At 40.9% G+C, this 21371-nt stretch overlaps 1 long non-coding RNA gene across 1 annotated transcript in view; it reads left to right on the top strand.

Moving 5' to 3' along the window:
* Positions 1-21371, top strand: part of LOC116914024 — a 403690-nt gene that overhangs the window by 40624 nt on the left and 341695 nt on the right. The window lies entirely within an intron of this gene.

The following is a 21371-nucleotide window of genomic DNA, read 5'->3' as shown; positions in this document are numbered from 1 at the left end:
TACGGTTGAGTTGGTTTTTACATGGAAAAAATGTAATTGTTTCATTTTTGTAGGTATATTTATAAGCATACCTCTGTACAGCAGTGTTCTTTGATTCATTGTTTAATTTCTGTTCTGCATGAAGTATTTTAATTTAGAGAATTCACTCTGAGGAATTATAGGGCTGTGCTTTCATCAAGAGTCTTTGGAGGCCAAGGTGAAATATGCCATAATTTTACGTTTGTTTTCATCATCAATTATGTTTTTGACAATTTTAGTTTTTTTTCTGTCATTTTTATTATAGTAATTATGACTGTGACCACTTTGGTTAAAGTTGAAAAGCCAATTTGATTTACTTTCTATTTTAAGTTATTTTTAACTTTATGACAAACTTGAGTTTTTAATGTTCATTCTGAGAGTAAAGTATAGTTTTACAAAGAAATTGCACAAATCTCTTTTGACTCATTAAAACGTTACACATAAGAACTGTTCAGAGGATTTACTTTAAGGTGACCAAGTTCTGGTGCACAGACCCTGGCTGCCTTGGAATGTTGATGTAGTAGGTGGCCATCGTGAAGAAAATGCAGATGATTCTCATTTTCATATACTTGTCACCACCCTGCAGCCATGAGCCATTTCTGGGCTCTTGGTAGCATTTAGTCCTATGGGCTCACAACTTCCTGGAGTTATAGATGATATAGCCATCTTGAGGACTTTGTGATTAGACAGTATCCTCCCATTCCTTTAGAGAAGGGGGCGTTTTCACAATGTGTTTATTGTCTTAGTGAGAATTTTTTGGTGGGGTGGTAGTCTGGAGTCAGGCTTGGTTTTGTCTTGCTTTAGTTAGTGGACCATGAACAAATGATTCATTCTCTTTGAGTGTTTATTCTCTTACCTGTCTGTGAAATGGAAATGAAAAGGTATATTCTGCCTCATATGGTTGTTGTGCAAGAGAGTGTCCTGCTCCATGATTAACAGATGTCACCTGGTGCTGCTGCGGCTGTTACTGTCATTTCCTTCTCATCTTCCTCGTCTTCCTCTTCCTTGCCCTTGCCCTCCTCCACTTCTTCCTCCTCCTCTTTCTTATGAGCAGAAGCAGCCTTATGAATTTATTAGATATTTTGAAAAGTACATTTTTATCTATGTATTTATATGTATATATGTGTGCGTGTATGGGTGTGTATGTGCACATAAGTGTGTAAGTGTTGTTTGTGTGCATGTGTGTAGGACAGAGGTTGACATCAGGTATCTTCCACCATTGCTTTCTCACTTAGCCTGGAGCATACAAATTGGTTAGCCAGCTGGTCGCAGGCACACTCCTGTTTCTGCCTCTCTAGCAAGGGGATCGCTTATGGCAGCCTTTTTTCTGTAGAGGCTGGGACCAAGCGCAGGCCCTCCTGCTTATGGGTTGAGCATCTCCCCAGCATTGTCCATTCTTTTACATTTTAATGACCAAATTTGAAATTGTCTTTAATTGTGTCTGTATGCGTGGGCCCGTGTGTGAGTATGTGCATCTGAGTACAGGTGCCTTTCAAAGCCAAAAGTGTCGGATCTCCCTGAAACTGGAACTACACGTAGGTTTTAGCTGCATGGGTAGTCAGAGCTGCTGAGTCTTCAGTAGGGCCCCAAGCACTGCTAAGCATGGAGCCAGGGCCATGTCCCTGTTCTTTTGTTTGTTTGTTTGAGATGGGGTTTCTCCGTGTAACAACCCTGGATGTCCTGGAAGGTTCTTTGTAGATCAGGCTGGCCTTGAACTCACAGAGATCCACCTGCCTCTGCCTCCTGAATGTTGGCTTTAAAGGCAGCCACCACAATGCTGGGCTACTTTTCTTTTTTTAATATGCTTCCTGATAATGTCTTCAAAATGAACACATTATTACTATAAAAAAGACAGGAATTCTTGCTTTCTCCTCAGGTATCAGATGCGGTTACTCTTAGTAGACATGGGGTGTGAGTCTGGTAAGGTTGGCTCAGCAGAGGCAGATGCTGCTGCCAATCCTGATGATGAGCATCCGGTCTCCAGGCATCACAGGGCAGAAGGAGAGACTAACTACTGCAGGGTTTCTCTGACGTCTACTTGCGTCTTGTGCCATGTGCAAATACACACACACACACACACACACACACACACACACACACACACACACAGATAAAAAGAGAAGAGGGAGACGGGGCGGGGATATCAATAAATATAATTTAAAAAAGAGAGAAACAAGGCTTTCAGAAGCAAAAAAAAAAAAGTCAGGGTTATGTTTTGTGGATATCAGGGAGATGGACCTTTTTGCTGTGTGTGGTCAGTCACTCAGTTACTAATTGCTAGCATCTTAAGTTATATTCATCAGGAATTAGTGATTTTCTGCTAGGTAGATTGTTTGGAAGCTTTAAAGAGAGCCATGGTGGGTGTAGATGAATACCCTTCCTTTTTTCCCCTCGGCCATCTATCTCTTTTCTCTTCACTGTGCTTGAATTTCCTTTGGGTGCCTGCTGTAGTAGACTCTGGCAGCCCTGCACTTAGAGTGGCCACAAGCTAGCCGAAGTACATGCTTGTTCTCTGGAATCCACACCTTTATCTAAATCGTTCTCCCTTGTTGCAGGTGGACATTCTGCCCTGAACATATCTATGAGACCACGGCTAGGAGTTCTTGTTAGTTGGTCACCATGCTGTCTTGACTCCTGATTGTCTCCATGCCTTATTTAACCTCCAGTTGCCCTTGAGTAATCTAAAGTTAGCCAGTGGGTTTATCTTACTTAAATTTGAGAACCCTAACTAATAGCTTATACATCTGTAACCTAGATTCAGAGTAAATGCCTATGGTTGGAGCTTTACAATCAAGACATCATTACCTTCTTCCATTCTGTATAAGAGCTGAATGTTTTATAGTAAGTCACCAAAACAGATCTCTAAAAGGGACATTTTTGGTGAGCTCCCCATGACTTCAGTCCTGGGTACAAAGAAGTTCTCTTCCAGTGGCTTCCCTAACAATGCAGGATGTTTGCATACCCAGGGGAGGGACAGGAAAGTCATCTGTCTACTGTCTGGGGTCTTGGACTCCCTGGGGTTCAGGCCTGTGCAGAGGCTTCAATTCTCTTTCATTTCCAACATTTCAAAACAAAACAATGAATTGTTTATTTTTTTCTTTTCTCTGAATTTTAATTTCTCTTTTCAATATTTTTTTCCACTGAACTCCCTTTTGTTAATGTATAAAATGTGCTTGAGAACATTGAGCCTCTGGCATTTCTAGGGTTTTCTGAGAATGGAGAGTTTTCCCCTTATGTCTTCTGTATTGACTCCTTCTGTGCAGGTCCTAGAACAAGGTGTTCAATGACTGTTTTCCTAGAGATATTACATTTGTTCCCTTCTTTATTGTGACTAAGTGATGTGGTTGCATTGCATGCTGGGAAGAGCTGCAGCTAAAGTGTTAGGAAGAATGACTTCAAGTTTGGTTCTGCACCTTGCTGGCTTTATAAATCGGGGCAATAGTCCTAACTCTGACATTTCCTTTTCCTACCCCTCCTATTTCCCACAGCCTTCTAACATAGTCATATCATGTAATAGTCTAAACCTACAGGTAATTATTACATTATCACAATGAAGTAATTATGCACATTGAGCCAGAAGGTTTAGCCTACTTGGTTATTTCTTTTAATATGTACATTTTAATATATTCTATAATTAATATGTGGTTTCAAATATTATTTTCCCCAATGTCTACTAATACCAGAAGAAGATGGTGGAAGGTGGGTCAGACAGATGTTTCCATGTTGTTATGGAAAGTAAGGCTTAAACCAAGTAGTTCGTCCAGAGCACAACTAGTACCAGATCTCTGTAGAGTTAATAATCTTAATCAGGACAGTTAAGCTAATCAGGAGATCTGATATGGAAAGCAAGAGCTTGCCTGTGGAGCATGCTCAAGGTCCTCACTGGATCCCTATCACAGGGTGGGTGGCGTGCCCCACAGTACTGACTGCAGGTACAGTCTGAGGAGTTCTGTCTGTACCTTGTCATTCCTTTTCCATAGCTACGTTGGTGGGACTCGCTATGAGTTACTATTAGCACCAGCGTCCATGCCTTACACTTGTGTTGCTTGGTGTCTTCACGACTGTTAACTCACCTGCTGCTTGTTGTTTGGTCTGATATAAAAACAAAACAAAACAAAATTTAATCCTCATTTTAAATCTTCCCTTTAAAGGAGTCACTTTCCCCTGAAAGTTCCCTGAAATGACTTGGAGGAGGATCCAAACTTTTGGTGACAGAGGACCCCTGATGTCTTCCTTCCGCCTGTCACCACCTCCATGCTTGGCACTTGTCATTTATCAGGCAAGAAAAGAGGGTGTAAAACTCGGCCTGGGGTTTTCTCATCCATAGGTGTGAAATTATCTTAGAGCTATAGTAATAATACTTTGCATTTCTATCATGATTTTATTTGAAGATCTCAAAGTGTTCTGCTGGTGTTAATAGAGCTTCACAGCACTCTCTGAAGCAGGTAAGTGTTATTAGAGACTATTCCCTCTAAGAGCATTTTCACTTCACATCCCATGTGTGACTTGAAATGCTTTTGCATTGTTTGGGAATCTCAACAGTCCGAAGTGCCATGCGTGTTGGGCCCTTCCTTTAGATTCAGGCCTCATTAATCCCCACTACATTGAGGGGAATCAAGTAGTTCCTTCTAAGTGGGTGTAACATTTTGTAAGTGAATTAAAATAAAAGGAGTTTGCAATTGCCTTTTGTGCGACTGTTTAAAAATATTTAATGTTGTTCACCAGCCACAGAACCTCCCGTGTCATAGCAGCCTTTGTCTTACACAAGCAGCACATTGTGCAGCAGGGAACACTGAGTGACCAAGAACTTGTTCTGGGAGTTCAGTGTCTTTTAGACTCTCAGGACTGTCAAGCCAACCGAAAATACAAATTGAATTTGAATCCTGGTTTAAAAGTATTATTCTGAAAAACTGTTTTTAAAACTTAATGTGTGGCTTTTGTGGTGTAACTTTTCCTGAGGGGATCTTAACAATCATCTATACTTCCCAGACAGAGCACCAAGAATCTAGTCCAGTCGCATCATCTTGGCAACCAATGGATGTCGAGGGAGCATTTTGGGGAGCACATGTGATACAGAAAATCCTACTGCAGCATGGAGATTACTAAGAAACTGGGTCACTGGCTGTCCCCGAAAAGCTTCTCTTTAGAAGCCATTGTTCACTGCTCATATAACCTTGGGAGGGGCCCTGTGAGTTTTGAAGGTCACTGAGCTTTGTGAGTCACATGACCACACTCCCCTCCCTTCTTCCCTGCTCCAGGAGGGACTGGTTCACTCTGGAGGGAAGAGTTATACAATTTAAAGAATGTACGGGTACATACTTGGTTCTGTTTTTCCTTTAAATATTGGGAAAGCTAACTTGTCACCGTTTGGGCTTTCTACTTCCTATGGCCAATGGTGCAAAAGTACAGCAGGTCTGCTGTAGCATGAACCATTCAGGGACAAAATTTGACCTCACAGCAGCCACCCTCTGGGGCTGTTTGCCCATGCTGTGGTAGAAAGCTTTGCTGTGTCTAGTCAAAAGAGGTTGTTTGCTTTAGTGTCACATCAAAGTCAAATGCTCCATGGTCCCAGCATCCTATCACCACCCCCATCCAAAGTCCTGCCAGGAAGCTGGTGCTGGTCTCCGCTACCTTAAGGGACACTTCCAGCTTATCTCCAAGACCAGGAAAACCCATTTCCCACTCTCCTGCAGTTATTTACCTAGACAAGGTCAGAGGAAAAAGGACAATTTTAAGCAAAGCAAAACCAGCCTATGTTTACATTCATTCATTGTTCTGTGTTGGGTCTGGCACATTTCTTTCAATGTATTTAAGCCTTAGAGGGAGAAAAAAAACCTCACTGGTGACAGGATTTGATGGTTCGAATTGCCTGTGATAACTTTTTCTTTAGACACTCCCCTAAGGCCAAGTGTGTTAAAGCTCTTGAAATGAGAAAGGGAGATTATTCCCAGGCAGGATGACCTACGGTGCCGATCGGTGTTTCTAAATGCTGCAGTCCCCATTCAACATTGAGAAAGGTGGGGCTTCACCATCCAGTGGGCACTTTCTAGTTCTCAGACGAGTGTCAGCTGGTTGTAGAATTCATCTTTTTTTCCTGGCTTTTCAGTTGTCTTTCCTCTTTGGAAAGTAATCACTTAAGATCTATCCTGTGAGGATTTGGGAGGATGTTGGCAGAATTATGGATCTCAGTACCATTTCCTCTGTGGTCTTTGCTCAAAGGAGAATACATAAATTTCCTGCTAATTACGCAAAGATAGATTTATCATTGAAGATGCTTTTGGCTGTAAATAATCGAAAAGTCAACTTGAAATGGTTTAAAAAAATAAGGGAATTAAGATAAAAAAAAGCTTCCCACTCCCTACATCTACCTGCTGAGTCTCTTGGATGTCATGATTGATGGGGAGATGCTCCAGAACCCTGGCTCTGAACGCTAGGAATCCAACTGAAACTCACTCTCCCCTGGTGTCAAGCAAGTGGGGACCCACCAGGGTGCCTTTGGTGGTTGTGATGGTGCTGCAGGGAGACAGATCTGAGCCTTAAACTGGTGACAGATTGCTAAGCCCTAACAAATATTGTGTGAGTTGTTCTACTAACTTGCATTGGAAATTCCTCAAAACAAAACCTATTAGACTAAGAAAAAGGAAGTCTACAAGGAGACAAGACTTAACTTCCTGAAGGGTGACCCTATAGGTTTGGTTAGTTCCCTGGTTCACTGATGTCATCACAGTTCCTGTCTTGCCCTTTTTCCTCTTCCACATTTACTGTGCTGACTTTTTTTTTTTTTTTTTTTTTTCTTTTTGGTGAGCCTCATGCGGATATGACAGCACCCATTGACCAAAGAGACTATTCTCAAAGTGACTTTTAAAGCAAAAATTCTGTAATCACCCAGAAGTACCACATATTCTTTCCTGAGTCAGGTATTGGCATGTAGATGAGATTACCAAGGACATGTGGAATGAGATTATCGAGGAATTTACCAACTTTCTTTTTGTTGTGATCTGTAGAAGATAAAGTTTGTAGCATACTAGATAGGAAGGCTACCCACAGTTGGAGGTGGCACACACACAAATGAGTGTGTGTGTGTGTGTGTGTGTGTGTGTGTGTGTGTACATGTGCATATGTGCATGTGCATATGTGGGTGTGGGTGTGAATGTGCATGTGTTGGAATCAATAGGAGGCTCCTGCTTTAGCAGAAACTGGTCAAGCTGTCCTAGGAACCAAAAAGGTAGATATTAGAGCAGCGGAGACCTTTTCTCTGTTTTAAAGCATAATGATTTATCCCTGATGTAGATAAACGTACCCTTCCGTGGGTACACGAAAGTGCCTCTTCAAAGGGCACTCAATAAAAATAAGGCTTGTGTTCCTCAGGATTATCCAGGGAAACAGCCTGTAGATTACTCACCTATTTGCTTGTTTGTGATGAGGCGTTGACTCACATAATTAGGAAAGCTGAGAAATTCCATGCTGTGTCATCTACAAACTGTAAACCCAGGAAAGCTAGCATCTCCATGAAATCCTAGCTCAACAGCCAGAGAACCAATGTAGCTGGAGGGGCAAATCCCAGTCTGAGAGGAAAGAGCACCAGCAGATGTGTCCCAGCTCAGATGGCCGGACAGAAGCATCAGTTACCCGTCCTTTAGTCTACTTGGGACTTTTAGGGTTTGAACGCTGCTCATGTACCCTGGGGAAACCAGCCTGACTTGCGGAGTCTACCGTCTGAAATACTAATCTCATCCAAAACAATAATACAGCTTGAACTAGTGTTTAGTGGGACACCCTGGGTGCATTCAAGATGACACAGGGAGTCCTTCAGCACACGGCCTTGCCAAGTAGGCAGAAGGAGAGCAAGGGGAAAGTTGCTGCTGTTATACCTAACAGATATATGCTCTCTGTGTCTCCTATATGGACGTTTCTTTCCCTTTCGTATGTACATAATCTCTTCTTTGACTGGCATTCCCCTTTGTTGGAGTCAGTTGTGGCCCAGGGCACAGACCGACTACACCTTGCTGGCTGCCTGCTTAGTTATACGTAATCCTATTGGCAAGCTTGAAAGAGACTTCCAAGGAAGCCCGAATACAAGTAAGGCAGATGGGTCAATACTCCTGTGGCATCGTTGATAACCCTGGTAGAGCGCCTAATGTAAGGGACTTAGTTACCTACTGAGATATTTACCTAATTTCTTATTCCAACTGAAGGGTACCACATACACTGTGCACTTACACAGTCATAGGGGCGATGAAGGTGCCTGAGATGTGGCCTAGTTCTTCCCCAATGGCGTCCATCAGTCGTTTTATCTTAGCGGAAATGCTTATTTGCTTTGTAAATGGAAAGACATTTTATAAATGACATTCTGTATCTTTAAATCTCTTATAATTACTTTATTTTTGTTATGTAACCAATGCATTTGCATTTTATAATATTTGGAAGTCACATCAGTAAAAGAAGACAAAATAAAAATTGTTCTTATGCTATTCTCCAGAGATGATCAACTGTGTCATCTGTGGACGCCTTTTTCAGTTAGTTTTCTCTATGTTGGTATACTGTTCCGAAAATACTTGGATATGCTGCTTTTTCTGCTAGGTGTTATCCTGTGAATGTTAAATGCTCCCCCAAGCCATCATCATCTAGGTCTGCACTGTGTTCTGGCATGGGGAACTTGCCTGCAGAAAAATGGAAAAACTCATCTGCTTCTCAAAGTGGTCCTCAGGCTGAGCTGTGGGAATGCAACCCGAGGTCTGTGTGACTGACAGCACACTGCCTAACTGGCTTCTAGAAGACAGGGTGATTAGAGAAGTTGGTCAGAAATTAAGTTTCTATGATAACGATCAGGTTTGTCCTCTTGGCGACCACTTTCCTGAGGTGAATGAGCTCATTTGCTGCTTTGCAAGGAGGATAGCTCACCCGAGCGTCCCTGTAAGGAAAATAATCAGCAGCCCCCTCAGGGATCTGGGAGCATCTTTGCAGTGCAGGTCGGGGCAGCCCCTGCAGTCTGTGCTTGCTGGTCCCGATAAAGCAAATGCAAGCATGCCAAATCGCTTTGCTCCGGCTTACCCCTTCTTCAGAAAGAATCCATAAGTGCTACAGAAGGAAAGCACATGAACATTTGCTATACAGAACCTACAAAATGTCCTGCCTGCTTAATCTTCTTCCTATTTCAGGGGGAAAAGTCTGTTACACTCAAGCTGAGAATTGAAGGATCACAAAAGTGACGACTGGTTGCCAGGCTAGACATCACCATCTGTGCTCTCTCGTTTCCCTCGCAGTCACAGGTTGTTCTTCAACACACCGGTGTTGGTGAGAGCTCTACAGTGCTTTCCTGAGTTCTTCCACTCTCCTCCAATTCTGTGACTGCTATGACCACCTTTGGAGGGAACCCGAGCCCCTTGTTTAAACACAGGGTGTTATTGTAGGATAGTGTGAGATCTGATAGCTGCCTCCGAGAGATAATGTCCCTGCCACCGACCCCCATGACTGCATTTAAATGATGGCTAGCAGAGAAGGCCATTTCTCCCACTGTGTGTTTTTGGAATCAGAATTGCACATGAGCTCAGAGTCAGGAACGTGCTGCAATGATGTTATTCCTTGTAGTCACCACAGTCATTGTTATTCTTTGGCTTGGGGCTGGCAGGCACCCCGACTCATAAGTTGATCAGAAAACTTTCTGACCTGCAGCCTCCTTCACTAGAGCTCTGGAGAACTCTCTAGCAGGGTCCATTTCAGGTTTTCCATCTCAAGGTACACACTGCAGTCTGGCTACGCATGCCTTGTTTATGTGTGTCTGAGTCCTCCAGTTGTGTTGGACTAGAGGTCTGTGGGGCCTTTTGGTTTAACATCATAGACTCTGTGTGAGTAAAGCCAGTCATGATGAATAACTGTAAACACAGAGATGGATGCCTGCCCCAGCGGGTGTTAACGGAGAGGTGTGGGGATCTGCTTGGAGGGGCAACAGCCTGTCGAAGTAGTTTACCATCTCTTAGGTAGAGGCTCTTGTGGGAGCACTTCCTGAAAACATTTCAGGCATCAGGCCCATAGTTTCCTTTCCTGAGGCTGCAGGTACTCATCCCAAACTCTAGCCAGCACCTCAGGCTTTTGATAACATGTAACCAGGCAATAAGTCACTTTTAAAAAGCATTCATCATTTAATCTTTTTCACAACTTGTGGGGCATGTACTGTCCTTACATGCTTAGTGGGTAAAGCATCTCAGAGAAGTCAAGCAACTTGACTAAGACGGCACAGCCAGGGTGACCAAGAAGAAGATGCTTTGACAGACAGTGCCATGAATCTTTGTCCAGGCAAGCCCAGGGGAAAGCCTGTTATTTCTGCATTAAAGGCTGGGGGTTTTGATGGATTCATGTGGTGTGCCTTGCTAACAAAACAGGATTTGTTGTGGCAGTTGAGAGAGGGCATGACTTAGATGGGCAGGCACTCTACATTGTGGGGCCATGACTGATTCAGGCTGTTGGGCTGGCCAGCAAATGCCCTTCCTTGCTAAGCCATCTTGCCAGCCCATCACTCAGCTTGTAAAATAGATAGGTTGGTTGAAAGCTAGGTGTTTAGAGCAGTAGAAAGCTAGAGAATTATGAATCTGTAAAAATAGGATTACCTAAGAGAGTTGAAGCATATGGCATGTTGTAGTGAGTGTGGCGAGAGGCAGCAGAATGCACGAGCTTGTTCCAGAGTTCTTGGGGTGACCTCTAGGTAATGTGTCATCCCCCGTTGGGAACCTCAGTTAGTATTCCAGAAATTTGGTCTCAGCTCAGGGACCAGCATTTGTTCTGCACTGTCAGCCACAATGAAGGGTCCTATTAGCAGCAGCCATTTCTTTGTGATGGGTAATTTGTGAGCTCAGATATGTATGTCTAAAAAAGGCGGTACAGAGGAGACGAAGGGCATTCAAACCAAACAGTATGAAGGACCTTCTTTGTGACACGTATTTAGAGACAATTCAATTCTGGGAATAAATAATTGTTGAAGTGGCCTATAGCCTGCTCTTTCATACCCTTATTCTAAGTGTGTGACATCCAATTTATCTCACTCTGATTTGCCTCTAGCGCCCAGCCTTGTCATTCTTTCAAGTCGCATGTACCTGTTTTGAAGACCCCTCACTCTTTAATTTTGTTGAAGGGACACATTATGTAGAGGGGCTTTGGGAAATTCTTATGTCCCCGAGATTACTTGGCACATAGTAATTGTGCATGTTTAGGGTGGTGTGATAATATATATATTATGATATATATATTATATATGCACAATTCATTTCTTCTCTACTATGCACTCTGATCAACAGTTCTTCATAGTAATTCATGCAATAGATGAGATGAGAAGGCACCTTCAGTTAGTCATAGTAGAGTCTTTAAGTCTTTCAATTTCTTTCTATTAATGGAAAATGATGTATATACTATGTATACACATATGTATATACACACACATACATCTATAATATTGGATATTTACAATGGGTATATACAACTGTCTTCAAAAATTCATTTGTATTAAGAATTGAGCTGATTTAAAAATACTGTATTAGTGGTAGAATGTTCAAGGCGTAAAGACCACAGAAGGGATATCTGAAGGTTTGGGCCAGTGGTAGGATTTTGTCTGTGTGTGCGTGAATTTCAAGTTTCATCTTCTATTGTAAAGTGCTTCTCTTTGGACAGCCCCTGTGAAGACTTACGGTTCACTTATGCTGCTGATACCGCCCGTCAGCAGATTCTTCTCTTCTACATAAATTACTCAATTACTTAAGTGTGTGTGTGTGTGTGTGTGTGTGTGTGTGTGTGTGTGTACACACGTGCGTGCTCATGCACATATAAACTTACACATGCACACATACGTGCCATGGCACAGATGTGGAAGTCAGAGGACAACTTGCTGGAGCTGGTTCTCCTTTTCCACTGTGTGTCTCCCTGGAACTGAACTCAGGCCCTTAGGCTTAGTGGTTAGTGCCCTTACCTCTTAAGTCACCTTGTCAGTCTTTTGTCTCTCTTCTTTACAGGTTACACCTCAGAGAAAGCATCAAGCCTTGTGTAGCTTTAAAGCAGGTAGCCACAGGCTCTACTGCATTAAACTGCTGAGCATAGACTAATATGTAGATGTAGATAGCTGTGGTACAGTTAGCAGCTACAGTGAGTAACACTGACCATTTAGCCATGTAATTACAGAAAAGAGATGTAATAGAATAAATAGAATATTTATTTATTTTCTGTTTTAAAAAACAAATGAATCTATTCTTTTTTGATGAATCTATTCCTTAGCCTTTTTTTTTTTTTTTTTTTTTTTTTTTTTGGGGAAGGCAAGAAAAAATCGTCAAAACAAGCTTATTTTTTCTTATTTTATTAAGTATTTATTAAGTTTGGAAAGAGAACAGGAAGGCTGCTGTGACTGGATTCTGGGGCTTATGAGCATTGGACTTCTTGGACAGCTTGGCATAGTTGTTTTGGTCTTGGAGTGGATCTGCCTTTAGGACGAGTTAGGAGAAAGAACCCAGAGATGATAGGAGCTACCTGAGATGGTGGAAGTAAATGATACTTGGAAATCAATAAGTTCATGGGAACAGGTAATGGCCTGGACTCCCAATGTCCCTGGCTTCTAGATGATTTCTTCCAGAGTCCCACAATGAAACTCAATTTCCTTCAACTACCAAAAGGATCATCCACACCACTCCCTAAAGTCTCTAAGGTCACACCCTCTTACCAAGGTTATTGATACAAAAGTGTCCTCCCTTCATTGAGATGGACAAACAGACCAGCAGCAGCATTTCCGCCGTATGCATTTGTTTATTTGTTGTAGTCTCTTAATAATTCATGAGAAAAAAGGCAAGAAAGACTAATGTTCCATTCATAGCTTTACTTGTTGGGATTTTTGTCAAGTTCTTTTTGTTACAGAGAAATGTTCTTTTCTTTCACATACATTTGATTACTTTGTCCACAATAGGTGACATGCCAAGCTTAAATTATTTGTATTCCTACTTTGTATATGTATGAAAGAAAACAATTGAAACCTTTGAATTTCCTTTCTTTTCTCTTTCTTTCTTTTTTCTTTCTTTTTTTTTTTTTTTGGAGAAGCAGTGGAGGATAAAGGATAAGGTCTCTTGAAATATATCCATCTTATAACATGTATTACATGATGACTTAGCTTTTAGGCTCAGGCCTAAAAATGGTGACTATTGTCAATTTTTCCTCGTACTCATTCTGATTGTCTAGGAAAAAAGTTCCTCAAGTTGCTGTGCTTATTTCTCAGTTGGGCAACAACTCTTGGCATCATTGATGATCTCTTTGCATTAGAGTTCTGTGAGTCTAAGAAATGAAACTAAGACAATACATCATTTCATACTTTTTATAATCAAGTCAATTTATGTCTTGAAACTGAGGGGTTTTTTGTTTTTTGTTTTTAACTGTGTATTAGTCAACTTTCTATTGCTGTGGGAACACACTTGAGAAAATCACTGATGTACGACCTTCTTTTGGCTGATGTTTTGAGAGTTTGAAGTCATTTGGAACATGCTGCCTTTGGGTCTTCAGTGGATAGAGTTTGCTGTAGACAGCTCTCATTTCCTGGTACCTAAGAAATAGAAAGAAACAGAAGAGGACTTCAGGTTCCTCTATTCCCCAAACGAGCATGCCACCAATGACCTAACCTCCTGTTTGTAGTCCTCACCTCCTAAAGTTCAGCCCCTCCCTCTGGTACCATCAGCTGGTGACCTAGCCTTCATGACTTTTGGGAGATGTTTAAGGTCATATTACACCAACAACTATAACCTTGGTATTCATTCTTGACCAACATGAAAAACATAATTCAGAATTGTGCTCCAGAGTTTTGCAAACAGACTGGACCAGAGAAAATGAAGTAGGACTTCTATTTTCTATGTATTTCTCATTTATAGAAGCAATCAGAAATAGTTGCAACCTAGGATTCTAGGTATGAGCCATGATACTCTAAGAAGTGTTTTTCTATCTTAAGGAGAACTGCTAACAGTGATTAAGAAAGTTCCCCTCATAGCTTTAAACCACTCATTGAATCTTCAGAGGCCTGCTTCCCAGAAGACATTGTCTGGGGTTTGTAGAGCCCAATTATGATTGACTGCAACGCTTACACTTTCATTACAAGAACTACTAGAAAAGAATTGCTGTGTAAATTGTTTGTTGCTGTGAGAGAGAGGACTGTTCAGAGATTCTAATCAGACTGTCAGCAGCTCAGCAGTTTGCACCGTCAAACTTGTACATGTTTTTAAACTGCCTGTTTTCTTTCACAGTATACATTTTGTTCTTGGTCTAGCTGGTGAACGAACAAAGCAAGAAAATGATACTCTACATCCATTTTGTACAGAAGTATAATTCACCAATACGCTTTCATGATTTGTGAGCTGCGGATCTAAATTCTATGACCCTGCCTAAGGGGCTACTCTAGAAAACACAAAGTGTGTGACATTCCTGGACTACTTTTTAGTCACTCCTGGGCACCATCATGACTCCAAATCACATATTTATTCTGATATAGTTTTGAAATTTTCAAAAATATATGCATGCCCTTTATTTTACACTGTAGCATAGCCTACACTTCCAGACACCTTTAAAAAAGGATCATCATTTAAAAATGGAAGTTTGTACATTTGGTTCTAATGTTTCTCACAGATCTCAACCTGTCATAGAGAGGCTTTTAGAAGTTGAAACCCATGATCTATAAGCTCTATCTTCTCATGTCCTGCCATATCACTTGACTTATCCCTCAAAAGAAAACCAAACCCCCAAACACCCTGGACTATGACGACCACTCACCTCAGAATACATTGAGGAAGGTTTCAAATTCCAAGTCTCTTTTGAATAAAGTCATATTAATACAATACAAACAAAATTGTCCACCCAATACAACTGACAATGAATGAAGCAAGGTCACATTGTCGCTATGCATTGTGGGCTTATGATGCACATGGAACGGTAGAGCTGGTGGGACTTCTACTAGACTTGCTCTTTCTCTCATCTTCTGGTCATCTCAGCTGTGATTCTATGACAGGCGATGGTATGGATGGACCCAGGTTCTCTTCAAGTGCTTGAAGCTTAATTCTTTTGCATGCATTTATTAGTTTTTGAGACAAAGTTTTTCCAGGTAGCCCAGGGTGTGTTTGAATTCACAGTTCTTCTGCCTCTGCCTCCTAGGAGCTAGGATTTCAGGTATCTACTGTCATTCCTGGTCTCATGTTGATTATGCCACAGAAGGCACAAGTCTCCTAGGCTAGCAGATTGATTTCACTACAACATTTCCCAGAAGGAAGCACCATAGCAGTTCCCTGTTTACCATCAATTCCTTCCTTCCTAGTATAGTATAGTATAGTATAGTATAGTATAGTATATGTTGCTGAGACCTAGATCTAAGCCCAGATAATAGGTTTTTAAAAGTTATGTAATAAACAGAAGCAGACAGTATGGGGTCCTTTGTATATTGTATCTTTTATTCAACATTATATTTGTGACATTTGGAATCTTTCCTTTTGGCTTTTAAAAAATGGTATAGACTTGCAGCTGTTAAATGAAATCATATGTTGGGAAAATGCTCTGAAATTTTTCAAGAGTGCCTTGAAGGCACAAGAACCAACTGGTCAGTTGTGTATTTAAGTGCTTGGAAGTATTTGGGAAATAATTTCCCAAATTTTGCATTTATTTATTTTCCTGAGTAGTTCATCCACAAACTTTGCATATGCAACCTGGACAGTGGTTTATAGTATGTCCTTCACTTAGATCCCAACTGACCAAATGGCGAAGTTTTTGGATATTAGTATTTTAAAGGTCATCTTAGAAGTCTACACCCTGAGAGTTTTTTCTTGTATAGGTGAGTAGATTTTTCTTATAATTGACTAATTAAGTGGAAATTAGAGGTTTGTTTCTTTAACCTAGGGCCATTCTTAATATTCCTTTTAGTAATTAAGTATAACTGAGAATAATCCATAACCATGGTACCTTTTCCTTTCATTTATACACAATGTGCATAGAATTTGGCTTACAGGTCAGACTACATACTAGATTACCAACTTTTGGCACCAAAACACATAGTGGATTTCTTTAAAGGGACACGCCCAATTTAGCCAGAAAATATTAAACCCTGTTTCTTTGCCAGCACCTTATAATAAACTATGAATATGAAGTTGAGGCTCTGGTGGGTGTGCAAGTAATGCCTGGAGAAGCCTCCCTCTGTCTCACAGAAATGAGAATTGCAAAACACGTATCACTGATGCTTGCAATCTCGCAACATAGAAGATAGAACAAAATGCCAGGGCCAGAGCAAATGGCCAACAATGCCAGTGGACAGGTACCTAACATTCTCTTTATAATTTATCTCTTGAGAGCTGGGGCTGTCCCACAGCTCTTGGACCCAAAACCTGCCCTCAGAGAGTTGCTCTGCCAGGAGCCCTCTCTAAGCCCACAAATGGGACCCCACTTTCTCTCCGTGATGGTTCAAGGAAAGACCTGCTGAGAGTGCTTGGGGCAGGAGACTCAGTGCAGCCTGTGACAGGACACTTCCAGTCTCCATCTGTACCCAGAGCTAAGGCTGTCCTACAGCCCTCCAGACCCAAAACCAGCCCAGAGAGAGCTGGTCTCCCAGGAGCACTCTCACTCCTAAGATCATAGGCTCACAGGGTCACAGGCCCACAGGACAGGCAAGCTCCAGTCAGAGAAGGCAAGACCAACAACCAACATCAGAGATAACCAGATGGTGAGAGGCAAGCACAAGAAGCTGAGCAACAGAAACCAAGAGAGCTTGGTATCATCTGAACCCAATTCCCCACCACAGCAAACACTAGATAACTCAACACACCGGAAAAGCAAGATTTGGATCTCATTATGATGACAGAGGACTTTAAGAAGAACATAAACAACTCCCTTAAAGAAATACAGGAGAACATAGGTAAACAAGCCCTTAAAGAGGAAATACAAAACTCCTTTAAAGAGTTACAGGAAAACACAACCAAATAGGTGAAAGAATTGAACAAAACCATCCAGGTCCTAAAAATGGAAATTGAAACAATAAAGAAATCACAATGAGAGACAACCCTTGAGATAGAAAAACTAGGAAAGAGATCAGGAGTCATAGATGCAAGCATCACCAACAGAATACAAGAGATTGAAGTGAGAATCTCAGGGGCAGAAGATACCATAGAAAACATTGACACAATAGTTAAAGAAAATGCAAAAAGCAAAAAGCTCCTAATCCAAAACATCAGGGAAGTCCAAGACACAATGAGAAGACCAAACCTAGAAATAATAGATACAGAAGAGATCAAAGATGCCCAACTTAATGGACCAGTAAATGTCTTCAACAAAATTTATATTACTTCCCTAATAAAAAGAAAGAGATGCCCAGGAAGATACAAGAAGCCTACAGAACTCCAAATAGATTGAACCAGAAAAGAAATTCCTCCCATCACATAACAGTCAAAACATCAAATGACAAAACAAAGAAAGAATATTAAAAGCAGTAAGGGAAAAAGGTCAAGTAACATATAAAGGCAGACCTATCAGAATTACACCAGACTTCTCACCAGAGACTATGAAAGGCAGAAAATCTTGGTGAGATGACATACAGACCCTAAGAGAACACAAATGTCAGCCAAGGTTACTATATCCAGCAAAGCCCTCACCAATTATCATAGGTGGAGAAACCAAGATATTCCATGACAAAACCAAATTTACACAATATCTTTCTACAAATCCAGCCCTACAAAGGATAATAGATGGAAAACTCCACCACAAGGTGGGAAACTACACTCTAGAAATAGCAAGAAAGTAATCTTCATGCCAAAAGAAGATAGCGACTCAAATATAATTCCACCTCTAACAGCAAAAATAACAGGAAATAACAATCACTATTCCTTAATATCTCTTAATATCAATGGACTCAAGTCCCCAATAAAAAGATGTAGACTAACAGCCTGGAAATGTAAATAGGACCCAACATTTTGCTGCATACAGGAAATATACTGCAGTAACAAGACAGACACTAACCTAAGAGTAAAAGGCCGGAAATTTTTTTTTTCCAGGCAAATGGTCCCAAGAAACAAGCTGCAGTACCCATTCTAATATAGAATAAAATTGACTTGCAACCAAAAGTTATCAAAAAAGATAAGGAAAGACACTTCATACTCACCAAAAGAAAAATCTGCCAAGGTGAACCCTCATTTATGAACATCTATGCTCCAAATGCAAGGGTAACTACATTCATAATAGAAACTTTACTAAAGCTCAAAGCATACATTGCGCCTCACAAAATAATGGTGGGAGACCTCAACACACCATTCTCATCAATGGACAGATCATGGAAACAGAAACTAAACGGAGACATGAAGAAACTAACAGAAGTTATGAACCAAATGGATTTAACAGACATCTATAGAACATTTCATCCTAAAACAAAAAAATACACCTTCTTTTCAGCACCTCATGGTACCGTCACCAGAATTAACCATATAATTGGTTACAAAACAGGTCACAATAGATACAAGAAGTTTGAAATAATCTCAAGCATCCTATCAGATCACTATGGAATAAGGCTGGTCTTCAATAACAACAAAAAAATCAAAAGTCAAATCTACATGGAAGCTGAAAAATGCTCTACACAATGATAATATGGTCCAGGAAGAAATAAAGAAAGAAATTAGAGACTTAGAACTTAATAAAAATGAAGGCATAACCAGTAGCCAACATCAAACTAAATGGAGAGAAATTTAAAGCAATCCCACTAAAATCAGGGACTAGACAAGGCTGCCCACTCTCTCCAATCCTATTAAATATAGAGTTTGAAATCCTAACCAGAATAATTAGACAATAAAAAGAGGTCAAAGGGATACAAATTTGAAAAGAAGTCGAACTATCACTATTGGCAGATGATATGATAGTATACTTAAGTGACCCCAAAAATTTTACTAAAGAAGTCCTATGGCTGATAAACAACTTCAGCAAGGCGGTTGGATATGCAATTAACTCAAACAAATTAGTATTCTTCCTCTACTCAAAGGATAAACAGACTGAGAAAGAAATTAGAGAAACAACACCCTTCACAATAGCTATACATAATATAAGATACCTTGGTGTGACACAAACTAAGCAATTGAAATATCTGTATGACAAGAACTTCAAGTCTCTAATGAAAGAAATTGAAGAAGACCTCAGAAGATGCAATGATCTCCCATGCTCATGGATTGGCAGCATTAATATAGTAAAAATGGCCATCTTGCCAAAAACAATCTACAGATTCAGTGCAATCTCCATCAACATTCCAAGGCAATTCTTCATAGAGTTAGAAAGAGCAATTTGCAAATTCATTTGGGAAAGCAAAAGAAAACCCAGGGTAGCAAAAACTATTCTCAACAATAAGAGCACTTCTGCGGGAAGCACCACCCCTGACCTCAAGCTGTGTTACAGAGCAATCGTGATAAGTACTGCGTGGTATTGGTACAGAGACCGGCAGGGAGATCAATGGAATAGATTTGAAGACCCAGAAATGAATCCACATACCTATGGTCATTGATCTTTGACAACAGAGCTAAAACTATCCAATGGAAAAAAGACAGCATTTTCACCAAATGGTGCTGGTTCAACTGGAGGTCACCATGTAGAAGAATGCAAATCAATCCATTCTTATCTCCTTGTACAAAGCTCAAGTCCAAGTGGATCTTGTACCTCCACTTAAAGATGATATACTGAAACTAACAGAACAGAAAGTGGGAAAAAGCCTCGAACACATAGGCATAGGGGAAATTTTCCTGAACAGAACACCAATGGCTTATGGTCTAAGATCAACAATCAACAAATGGGACCTCATAAAATTGCAAAGCTTATGGAAGGCAAAGGACATTGTCATTAGGACAAAACAGCAACAGATTGGAAAAAGACCTTTACCAATCCTACATTTGATAAAGGGCTAATATCCAGTATACACAAAGCACTCAAGAAGTTAGACTCTGGAGAATCAAATCATTCTATTAAATAATGGGACACAAAGCTGAACAAAGAATTTTCAACAGAGCAATACCGAATGGCTGAGAAGCACCTAAAGAAATGTTCAACATCCTTAATCATCAGGGAAATACACATCGAAACAACCCTGAGATTCCACCTCACACCAGTCACAATGGCTAAGATCAAAAACTCAGGTGACAGTAGGTGCTGGCAAGGATGTGGAGAAAGAGGAACACCCCTCCACTGTTGGTGGGATTGCAAACTGATACAATTGCTCTGGAAATCAGTCTGGCAGTTCCTCAGAAAATTGGACATAATACTGAGGATCCAGCTATACCACTCTGGGGCATATATCCAAAAGATGTTCCAACATATAACAAGGACACATGCTCCACTATGTCCATAGCAGCCTTATTTATAATAGCCAAAAGCTGTAGAGAACCCAGATGTCCTTCAACAGAGGAATGGATACAGAAAATGTGGTACATTTACACAATGGGGTACTACTCAGCTATCAAAAACAATGACTACATTAAATTCTTAGGCAAATAGATGGAATTTGGAGATATCATCCTGAATGGGGTAACCCAGTCACAAACACACACACATGGTATGCACTCACTGTTAAGTGGATATTAGCCCAAAAGCTTAGAATACCTAAGGAAAAAAAAATCACAGATCATATGAAGCTCTAGAAGAAGGAAAACCAAAGTGTGGATGTTTCGTTCCTTCTTAGAAAAGAGAACAACATACTCATGGGAGGCAATACAGAGACACAGATTGAAGCAGGGACTGAAGAAAAGGTCATCCAGAGACTGCCCCCTTGGGGATCTATCCCATGTTCATCCACCAAACCCAGTCACTATTGCTGATGCAAAGACGTGCTTACTGACAGGAGTCTGATATGGCTATCTCCTGAAAGGCTCTGACAGAGCCCTACTGGTACACATGAGTGTGCTCATAGCCAACCATTGAACTGAGCATGGGGACCTCAATGGGGGAATTAGACAAAAGACTGAAGGAGCTGAAGGGGTTTGCAACCCCATAGAAAGAACAACAATATCAACCAACCAGACCCTCCCAGTGCTCCCAGGGATTAAACCATCAACTAAATAGTACACATGGAGGGACCATGGCTCCAGCCATATATGTAGCAGAGGATGGCATTTTCTGGCATCAGTAGGAGGAGAAGCCCTTGGTCCTGTGAAAGCTTGTTTTCCCAGTGTAGGGGAAAGTCAAGGTGTTGAGGTGGGTATGGGTGTGTGGTAGTGGAAGCATCCTCACAGAAGCAGGAGAAGAGGGTATGGGAGGGGGGAAGGGGATACCAATCAAACTGTAAATGTATAAAACATCCAAGAAAAATAAAATGAAAGAAAATTAAAAGATCCCTATAGGGATCATACTAA

This window comes from Rattus rattus, chromosome 12 (genome assembly GCF_011064425.1).
Source record: "Rattus rattus isolate New Zealand chromosome 12, Rrattus_CSIRO_v1, whole genome shotgun sequence".
NCBI classification, from domain to species: Eukaryota; Metazoa; Chordata; class Mammalia; order Rodentia; family Muridae; genus Rattus; species Rattus rattus.
Note: the sequence above shows the minus strand (reverse complement) of the source record. Positions and strands in the feature narration are given on the sequence as shown.